Below are 11,221 nucleotides of genomic sequence, written 5' to 3' on the forward strand. Positions count from 1 at the left end.
TAGACCACCTGTTATCTTTTTTGTTAATTGTATTCACACCAAAGACAATAATTAGATTAGTTAGATTGATATCGATTCCCAAATGAATTTGATCGTAGACCTTTAAGTTACCTTAATTAAAAACGTTATTCTGAGTTTCATTTTCCGTCAAAATCAAACAGATCATAACATGCAAAAATTAGTGAAATAAAAAGTATTTCCTTTTCCCGCTGAATTTTAGATTTGACGGTGATAGTTCTTACATAAATCTGCTAGAAAATTCCTTCTCTAAAAATTTGTAATTTTAAGTATTGTAACAGTCATGCACATTGAGATTAACTTAATTTAAAAAGTCCAAATATTAAATCTACAAGATTTGTATCTAAATTCATGTCTTTACTTTTTTTTAGCAGCTTTCACGATAGTTAGAACAGCCACTGGACTCATCTTATGAATATTTAAAAAAAAAAATGCATATCATGGCATCCAAATAGCAGCCCATCTGGTGCAGTACATGGAGAAAGTGCAATAATGCTAGTGTTTTTATTTTTTATTTATATGATTGCTTGATTGCTTAATTTGTAACGCCTTTTTGTTTCTTTATTATCTGCATAGTGTGCTTAATATTCTTACTTATACTTTGTTTTAATAAATATTTTCTTTTACAATAAAGTTTCCCTTAAATATGACTGAAACTTATCTTCGACTAGCTGTCAGTAACTGCGAGCATTCTCAGATCTGTATACTTATTGTCTTTTTGTTTTGGGATGGATAAGTACCCTGCCACCTCCACTCTTTTTTTTTATATGAAGCTCTGCTTTGAATCACTTTGATGAGTTAATCCCTTTTCAAATGATTTGTATAGTTTGTTCATATGGTGTACTGCAGTTTACAACTGAATAAGGTTCAGGGGAGGTTGGCGCCGTTAAATTACTTTATTTTATAATTGTATAGTGCCTGTACCTTTAGACAGGAGCCTGGGATTCAGTGGATGTCGCTTGTTGCTGCATATCATTTTGTATTATTGTTATTTTGTACCGTTTAATCGAGCCGTTAGTTTTCTCCTTTTAATTGTTTAACATTTGTCATTTCGGGGCTTTTTATAGATTCAACACAGCGACTGAGTAATTCTTGAACACAACGCGTACCTATATACGGGTAAATCAGATGAAGACGATTTTATTTGTTTTTGGCTCCGCCATGTTGGGATGGTGATAACTGCAATTACCATGATCAGTTTAACACCAGTGGAACAGCAAGCTATATGAATGGTCACATAATTACTAGTGTAAAAAAATAAACAGGAAAACCAACTTTATAAACTCCGACAAAACATGGTTAAACCCGTCGCATTTATGCGCCTGTCCAAAGTCAGGAGCATTGAGCATAAATTTGTTAGTCATTTAGTTCATTTATATGTGTGGTTGTTCATTTTCTCTATATTCTCATCTGTAACTATGTACTATTGTGTACCTATAATAGGTACATACATGCACGTACATGTACTGTCATATATAGTTGTAACCATGCACTCAATGACCTCTTAATTTGATAAAACTTATATTGTTTTGTATAGGATATGATCCTTGTGTTCTTTTTTATTCTACCATATAATGACCGCCTTCAAAAATTGAAGATTATGTCACAATAGGGAACTTACAATAAGACATAGATTGATATATATATATATATACAGTATACAAAACTAAAAAAAATATAGGAAAAATGAAAAATGCTCTGTATAATAAATGTTTGATGGCAAAATTGAGTTAATATCGATGCTTTGAAATATTTGAAAGAGTCTACAGATGTTCAATTTACAATGTTATCGGGTAGTTTGTTCCAGTCGGTAATAGTTCTTTGAAAATAGGATTCTTTTCTGTACTGTGTTTTGCAGGAAGGAATTTGGAAGCTGTTCGAATAAAAATGTCTTGTTTATATTTTTTGTGGGATTCATTTTATATCTTTAGGTATTGTTACCTTTTCGTGTTCAATTTTATAAAACATTACTAATCTTGAGTATTTTCTTTTGTCAGAGAGGCTGCGCCATTTAAGGTGTTGTAACGGTACCGTTGTAACATGTTTCCAACTGTGTCTCCTTTTAACTTTGTTTGTACACATACTTGCATATTTTTTGTGTTTGTTGTTAAAAGGCAATCAAGATGTTGAGTTTTAATGAATAAACTATTTGAATTTGAATTTCTTAAAGATACTGGGTGAACTTATCTGATATAAAGATGCCCTCGCTATAAATGTGACTATAATGGAAAACATGTTTACTGTTATAAGTTTTTAACAACAATGTACTATAATAGTATGTGCTAATAAATGTAAGCTTCGTCAGTGTGGTCGATATCTGAGTCTAAACATTTGGAATCAATATGTTTTCGAAAGGAAAATAAGAAAAACAAGAATGTGTCCAAGAATACACGGATGCCCCACTTGCACTATCATTTTCCATATTCAATGGACCGTGAAATCGGGTAAAAATTTAATTTGGCATTACAATTTGAAGGATTATACTATAGGAAACATGTGTACTAAGTTTCAAGTTGTTGGACTTCATCTTCATCAAAAACTACCTTGACCAAAAACTTTAAACTGAAACTCCCACTTTCATTTTCTATGTTCAGTGGACTGTGAAATTTGGGTCAAAAGTCTAATTTGGCTTTAAAATCAGAAAAATCATATCTTAAGCAACATGTGTACTAAGTTTCAAGTTGATTGGACTTCAGCTTCATCAAAAACTACCTTGACCAAATCTTTAAACTGAAACTCCCACTTTCATTTTCTATGTTCAGTGGACTGTGAAATTTGGGTCAAAAGTCTAAGTTTGCTTTTAAATCAGAAAAATCATATCATAAGCAACAAGTGTACTAAGTTTCAAGTTGATTAGACTTCAGCTTCATCAAAACTAACTTGACCAAAAACTTTAACCTGGAGCAGGGCGAACGAACGGACGAACGAACGAACGGACGAACGGAGGCACATACCAGAAAACATAATGCCCTCTACTATAGTAGGTTGGGCATAAAAACTGAAATCAATAACTAGCCAAATCTAGAAATATGAAAGAATATAATTGGTAAATCTAGCAACCGTGTTTCACTCAATTCAAAAGTAGTTGAAGAGAAACAAAATATACCAAGGGGATATTCTAACTCATCGAAAAAGAATGACAATGAGGTGCAGTTTGTATATTGATGTAACAAATATAAAAATATTATTTTATTTTTAATATGATGCGGAATCACATCACAAGTGTTTCATGGAAGTCAATCATGAAAGGGAAACAAACAAATAATGGTTCCGTGAGAAGGGAAGAAATAATGGACTTGTTGAGAAAATTACAATTTTAAGCACAATGTTTTTGATTCTAAAACTAACTCAGATATTATATTTTAAAATTAACTAAGATATTAATATTTTGTTATTATGTGTATAATTATTATTTACTAGAAATACAAAAATACAACTGTATTGTGAAATTGGGTAAAAAGATTTTAATTTTATATTTCCAACTTCAAATCTTAATTGGTTATACCAGAGACATATAATGCAATTATATGTCTCTGGGCTGGTTATACAAATGTATTAAACAATTAGACCTTAGGCCAATTTTTTCGATAAGATTTTCAAAAACAGGTCAATACTGGTATTGCTTAGGGCAGCTTTAAATTCCGGGAAAATACTGGCTAATACTGGTCAATGTGGGTCATTGATAGTTTATAAGATGTTGCTATGGGAAAATAACAGTTACCACCTGTTTAATAACTAGAACAATGGACAGATGATGACAATATAGAGAGTTATTTAATTGCTATGTCCAGTTGACAAGTTTTGAGTACTTAATTTTTTTTAAATTCATTGTACAGTTTACAGAAACTTGCATTGTTAGGTCATATGAAACTCAAATTAAAAAAAAAATAATGCAATGTTTTTTATTACCATATGCTGAAGAACATTTTTAAAAGAAAATTTCTTTTTTGAATTGATGGCTTCCAGACAACAATTCGCCGACATGTTTTCTGTATACAGTTTTATCTCGTAAAATTCCGGTGATCGCAATACACAAGTGCGAAGGGGAAAACCAAACTGGCAGAGAGAGTTAACAGACGTAAACATCGTCCCGTCATCGAAATACACTATACCTTATTGTACACATGCCTACTTGCATATATCCATGCATGCTTCTTAGTTTCAGTACAAATTTACGAAATGGATGCGTAAAAAGTTATAAAATCGTAAGGTATGTATGACTTATGCTTTCCTCCCATTCGCAAAAATGGTATGAACTTTTAATTATATATAATAATATATAAGCTGCGTTTAAGACCCATTTAACTATGTTTACTGTATTATAATAATTAATTTTATAATTGTATCTTGTTTTAATCATGTTGTATGTGGTAAGACTTTAATAAATAAACTCATCAAAGATACCAGGACTAAAATTTTGTATATACGCCAGACGCGCGTTTCGTCTACAAAAAACTTATCAGTGACGCTCGAATCCAAAAAAGTTAAAAAGGCCAAATAAAGTACGAAGTTGAAAAGCATTAAGGACCAAAATTCCTAAAAGTTATGCCAAATACAGCTAAGGTAATCTATTGAATCTGAATCTGAATCCCATTGGTGGCCATGGACTGTTTTCTGCTCTTTTGTCTGGTTGTTGTCTCTTTGACACATCCCCCTTTCCGACATCAATTTTATATATAGTTACACTTGATGCTTTTGACGTTGACGTTTGCACAGCAGTATCTGCGTTATGAGTTTCCACTGTAGATCAATAGTACACATGTAGATAGAGATGCCATGTGTCAATGGTGCAACATATTGATTAATTGACCTATGCCTTCCTAATGTCTAGTGGCAAATATTTCATGAACATTTGAATTTATATATTAGTCACACTTTGATACTAGTTATTATATAAGTGTCATTGGGTGGTATTCAGTATGCATTTGGCAAAAAACGTGATGAAAAAAGCTAAAAGTGATACTGTCAAGGTCACGTGTTATCAACATTTCGTTTCGGCATGTTAAGTTAAATTTAATGACTTGTAATAACATATTGAAATAAAATATAATGCAGGAAAATCGTTGATGGGGAAAAGTATAAATATCATTCTTTCAACTGCCTATATACAACTAGTCTTCAACACTGGTTCGATCAAAGAGGCCGACATTCAGAAAAAGAAATCCGTTAACCTATCCTCTAATACAAATAATATTCGTCTGTAGTTTTGGATTTCTGTGGGGAACAAGTATTAAGAAAAGCTTATTTCAAAATATGTGATGCTGAAAAGTGCTCTAAGAATCGAGAATAGATCAGAATACGAATACGAATTTGTTTATTATAGTGACATTGTGTATATATACAGTATAATAATAATATTTGTCAATACAATGTTTGTACATCCGGTCCATTGGACCTATTAGAACTGTTTGCTGACACTGGAGAGAAAAGCTTCTCCATTTCAGCAAGTATATTCGTAAATGGAGTCATGGTAATCTAAAGTTTAACATTTTTGCCGCGATAATCCTAAAACCAAAATATCAATTCTATATGAACGTATAGATTACAGTTTTCTACACATTGGTATTGTAAAGTATCAGCCGTGAGCCTGAATGTGAGTCTTTGTGTCGAGCGGCTCATATTTTAAGACATATTTACAGAAACCCCAATAATCTGTTTATCGAAACTATTTCTGTTTTTTTTTCTCCTCCAACTCTAAGGAGTTAAACACTTGTTGAAAGTAAAACGCGAACATGTCTCCTTAAACATTGTTATATGACGGGTGATAGAAAAAAAGGAACACAAGATCATACTCGCAAATATTCTGTGGTTTATTTGAAAATAAAACATGAATGAAAAGAGCATGCTGATTCTCCAAGAGATAAAAACGTGCGTCACAATTATTGTTATCGACAACAAATGCATTTCCAGCAGTATTACTTGAACTTTGTGGACATCTGTTAATTTCTTGCTCTTTAAGTTGCAAATGACGGATTTAATCTATAGATTTCAACCATCTCTCTTTTAATTCAGACCAGTAGACTACCAACACGCACATAAAAAAAGATCAAACAGGAAAAGTCATAACAGGAAAAAACAATTAACATTTAGAATATGTATTAACAATTAATTGTATTGTGTTTATGTGGTTTGTTTGTTCCCGGTGGTAACATCCTTCTAGTTTGAACAGACAAAAGATTCTTACAATACCCGCCATGATTTATTTCCTACATTTTGTAATAAAGGCAACAGTAGTATACCGCTGTTTGAAATTCATAAATCTTATGAGAAAAAAACAAATCCGGGTTACAAACTAAAACTGAGGGAAACTCATCAAATATAACATTATAACTACGACACAACTAAAACACAATATTTAAGGATGTATTCTTCTGACTTTTCAGTCTCATTCAGTCTCGTTGAAATCTCGTTCTTGAATTATTTCCAAAACATGTGATACAAGTGAAAAATATCAATGAATTTTAAAAATATTATAATCAAACATAACTCTGTGAAAAAATTGTGTATTTACAATGAATGGATTTTGAGTAATCCAGTTTTCAAATTTTATGACCAATCAAGTCAATATTTTCAGCCAAAATTTTGAGAAAATGGGTTAGAGATACAAAAAATGATTTTACAAGAATCATGTGCATCCCATATAATTTTGGTGTTTTTCAAATTTCTTAAATATGTGTTTTTTCAATCATTTATAACAAAAAAGTTGAAATAATATGCATTTTGTTCTTAAAAAATGAGAAAAATCACAAAAATACAAAATTGACAGCATGGCAAATTTTACTAAAAAAAGCGTCAAAATGTGATAAAACTTTCTTATATTAACACCTACCTATAATTTTTTTAAGTAAAATTTATTCAGATTGATCCACTTCATCTTTATAGAAAGTATGAAAAAAAGTTTAATTGTGGAACTGTGATTTTTTTCACGATAATAGTTCAAAAATAGGTAAAAATCGATGAAAAATAGGAAAATTATCAAAATTGGGCATTTTCAAAGGGCCGTAGCAAAAAAAGAAGTGCACCACCATATGATTTTTTCTTCACCAATTATTTTTTTATAGTCTTATAAATCCGAAAATCAGGTTAAGAAAAAAAGTTTAATTCTAGAAATTTTTGGCTTCTCAGAGGTGTACATCCTTAAATGTAACACTCACAGAAAGGAACTATAGTATAACAATGGCCATTTTCCTGACAGGGTACAGGACATTTTAAGCAAAAAAAAAAATGGTGGGTTGAACCTGGTTTTGTGGCATGCCACGCTTATATGGCAATGTTAAATATCACATTAAAATGACAACATTACATGACAGGACTACAATACAAATAAATCGGAGAACATATAGGACAGATAAAAAGACACGAATAATATGGGGACGAAGTCCCCAATTACGGTAGAAAAATCAATAAAAAAAAAAAAAAAAAAAAAAATCGGGAAAATTTCCCGAATTTTTCATTCTACTAATCAACTCAAAATCGTTAACTTTTTTTTCAGATCTAGTTCCTGTTCCGGTTTTCCCCGCATTTGCGCAGAAATCTGTCTTGTTTGCATGAGACTTTGAAAAGAAAATTATATGTATCAGTCTAGTAAAATATAAGATTGGAACTCAATACAATTTCATTTTTAATAATTGTTTGATTTGAAAAAAACGTTACCTGATGGAAGCGGTTCTTTTGTTTACATTGAATATGACGTCATATGTAACTTAAACAAAGTCACAGCTAAATCCCTAACCACAGAACCGAAATCGGGAACGTTACGGTATTTCCGTTTCCTTTATTAACATGTTTGAGGTAAAAAAAAATAATATGGGGACGAAGTCCCCAATTACGGTAGAAAAAACAATAAAAAAAAAAAAAAAAAAAAAAATCGGGAAAATTTCCCGAATTTTTCATTCCACTAATGAACTCAAAATCGTTAACTTTTTTTTTCAGATCTAGTTCCTGTTCCGGTTTCCCCCTCATTTGCGCAGAAATCTGTCTTGTTTGCATGAGACTTTAAAAAGAAAATTATATGTATCAGTCTAGTAAAATATAAGATTGGAACTCAATACAATTTCATTTTTAATAATTGTTTGATTTGAAAAAAACGTTACCTGATGGAAGCGTTTCTTTTGTTTACATAGAATATGACGTCATAACTTAAACAACGTCACAGCTAAATCCCTAACCGCAGAACCGAAATCGGGAACGTTACGGTATTTCCGTTTCCTTTATTAACATGTTTGAGGTAAAAAAAAAATAATACATACAGACTTCGTCCCCATTCACAGGTTATGCCTGCCTCATATTACATACAGACTTCGTCCCCATTCACAGGTTATGACTGCCTCATATTAGCAAACAAAAGGTACCAGGTTTATTTTTTTTCATATCAAGGAATTATTAAAAATGAAATTGGTATTGCGTTCCTTTCTATTTTATATTAGACTGATAAATATATATTTCAGTCAAAGTTTCATACAAACGAGACCGGAAAAAGGAAGTACATTGTAGATTTCTACGCAGATGCGAGAATTCAAAACATGACATCCAAAAAATTGAACGATTTTGAGTTCATTAGTACAATGAAAATACCAATTTCATTTTTAATAATTCCTTGATATGAAAAAAGGTTTATTATGGGGACGAAGTCCCCAATAACAGTAGAAAAATCAATAAAAAAAAAAAAAAATCGGAAAAATTTTCCCTAAATTTTCATTGTACTAATGAACTCAAAATCGTTCAATTTTTTGGATGTCATGTTTTGAATTCTCGCATCTGCGTAGAAATCTACAATGTACTTCCTTTTTCCGGTCTCGTTTGTATGAAACTTTGACTGAAATATATATTTATCAGTCTAATATAAAATAGAAAGGAAAGTAATACCAATTTCATTTTTAATAATTCCTTGATATGAAAAAAAAAACGTTACCTGATGATAGCATTTCTTTGTTTACATTGCATATGACGTCATAACTTAAATAACGTCACAACTAAAATCCCTAACAACAGAACCAATATCGGAAACATTACGGTATTTCCGTTTCTTTTTTTTTTAAACAAATATTAAAGTTACAAAAAAAATAATTCATACAGACTTCGTCCCCATTTACAGGTAATGCCTGCATCATATTATTTAAAGACAAATCCTTCTATTCAGATCTACCAATAATATCTTCTTTATATTTTATTTTTACTTTAGGCTAGGTAGCAGCTTTAAAATAAGCAAATAAAAAAATGGGGTCACCGACCTCGTTTTCGATTTAAAACGCCATCTTTTTCAGGGAATTTGGAAATTGGGACTTCTAGTCAAAAGCAGTGTCATATTTTTTTTTAAAGTTCGTATTCAATAAAAACTTGTATGTTCTGTTAACCTAGTTGTTAATACAAACTATTTTAATAATATCACCATTTTCTGAGTGGAAAATAATAACGATAAGTTGCTATAATAGTTTTCCCGCCTTTTTTTATTGTGAAATACCTATAAAAAAATTAAGTTTAAAAAAAATTGACCAATAATTTCTCCATGAGTCTTCAATTGAATATGCGTTGTTTATATCTAAACAAAATAAGGAAATAAAAAGATGGGGTCACCGTAATGAAAAAAGAGATATTCCTAAAAAGGGTTAATAATTTGAATTGGCGGGAACACATTGCGCCAATTCTAAAAACAACGTCAAAAGACGTTCGGCCTGTTTAGGCTATATTCTTACAAATTTGCGACAACCCAGTTTCCGTTGTTTGCTGTTTTGTTGTTTGTTTGTTTTAAACTACAATAAATTCGCATTAATCTACACATGAAAGTACTTAGTTTCCAGTCAGTATCACAGACACGTAATATAAAGGCGGTGGTTGGAAAACAATGCGTTGTACAAATGTAAACACGAATGCTTCTATTAACATTTCATTTCAGGTTATTCATAGTGCTTATGTGTTGAACAGAAATTCTTTTTAAAATAGTGAAGGCATTTTTATATAACATTGTTCAATCAAAGTATATCTGAACGACAAGACATAATTTTGCTTCCGATATCATGAATTTTAATTTCGTTTAAGAATGTTGTTCCTTTTTATTTTGATGATAATTACTTAAAATCATTAGAAATCTAAGACTCTGTTTCCACTAACAATAAAGATCGATCAGTTCTGAAATCGCCGATCTTTAGTATTGCAAAAATGAGAAAGATCGATCTTCAATCGGACGAAAACATTCCATCTCCAGATTTAGTTTTAAAAGACCGATTTTTCTTCAAGTGAAAACGCTTTAGATACATCGCGATCGACTTCTCAATCAATCAATCGATATAACATTCCAAGTGTTTTAATGAAGATATGAAAATAACTCTGCGCATGGTCAGTTTAAAAATATTTTTTTAAAAAGCTGATTTCAGTGTTTATTCCTAAATGATTTGACAGAACGTGCCATGGAGATAATAAAAACCAAATAAATATATTCGACGTTTTTACGTTATTCTTCTGAAAATATATTAATGAAAAAAAGGAGATGTGGTATGATTGCAAATAACACAGTTTTCCACAAATGACCAATTGACATAGGAAATTATTAACTTTGGGTCATCGTACGGCCTACAACAATGAGCAAATCCCATAGCGCATATACAGCTATAAAAGGTCCTGAAAGGACAAATGTAACACAATTCAAACTAGAAAATAACAACCAAAAAAATGAATGAAAAACACATATGTAACATATGTAAACAGCAACCACTTAATTACAGGCTCCTGAGTTGAGGACAGGACCCGTTTCAGCGCCTGACTAATACCGTTACTTATTTGTTCCTTATTTTTTTATACGTTGAAATACATTGCACCTATTAGGAAAAAAAATCTTTTCAATTGTTTTCTTGTCTCTGGTGTTAGCTTTGGGTTCTTAAAAGTGAAACATACCTATTACCGGGTATGTACCAGTTTTAGCGCCGATGACCTGCTACTTATTCGCTTACAAAATGTTTGTTATAGTTCGCACCTTTTTAAACAATTCTTTTCCAAATTTTTTTCTTGCCTCTGGTGCTATCTATTAGTTATAAGAGGTAAAAATGTAAAATAACCCTACTAAGGTGTAAATACTCGTTACAGTGCTCGAATGATGCCCTGTTACTTATTCGTTCCATATTCGCTTACTATACGTGTGTTATTCGTACACCTTTTAACAATATCTTTTCAATTGTATTTATTCATTATTTTTTTTTATTTTCCGTAAATT

The sequence above is a fragment of the Mytilus galloprovincialis genome, chromosome 2 (genome assembly GCF_965363235.1).
Source record: "Mytilus galloprovincialis chromosome 2, xbMytGall1.hap1.1, whole genome shotgun sequence".
NCBI classification, from domain to species: Eukaryota; Metazoa; Mollusca; class Bivalvia; order Mytilida; family Mytilidae; genus Mytilus; species Mytilus galloprovincialis.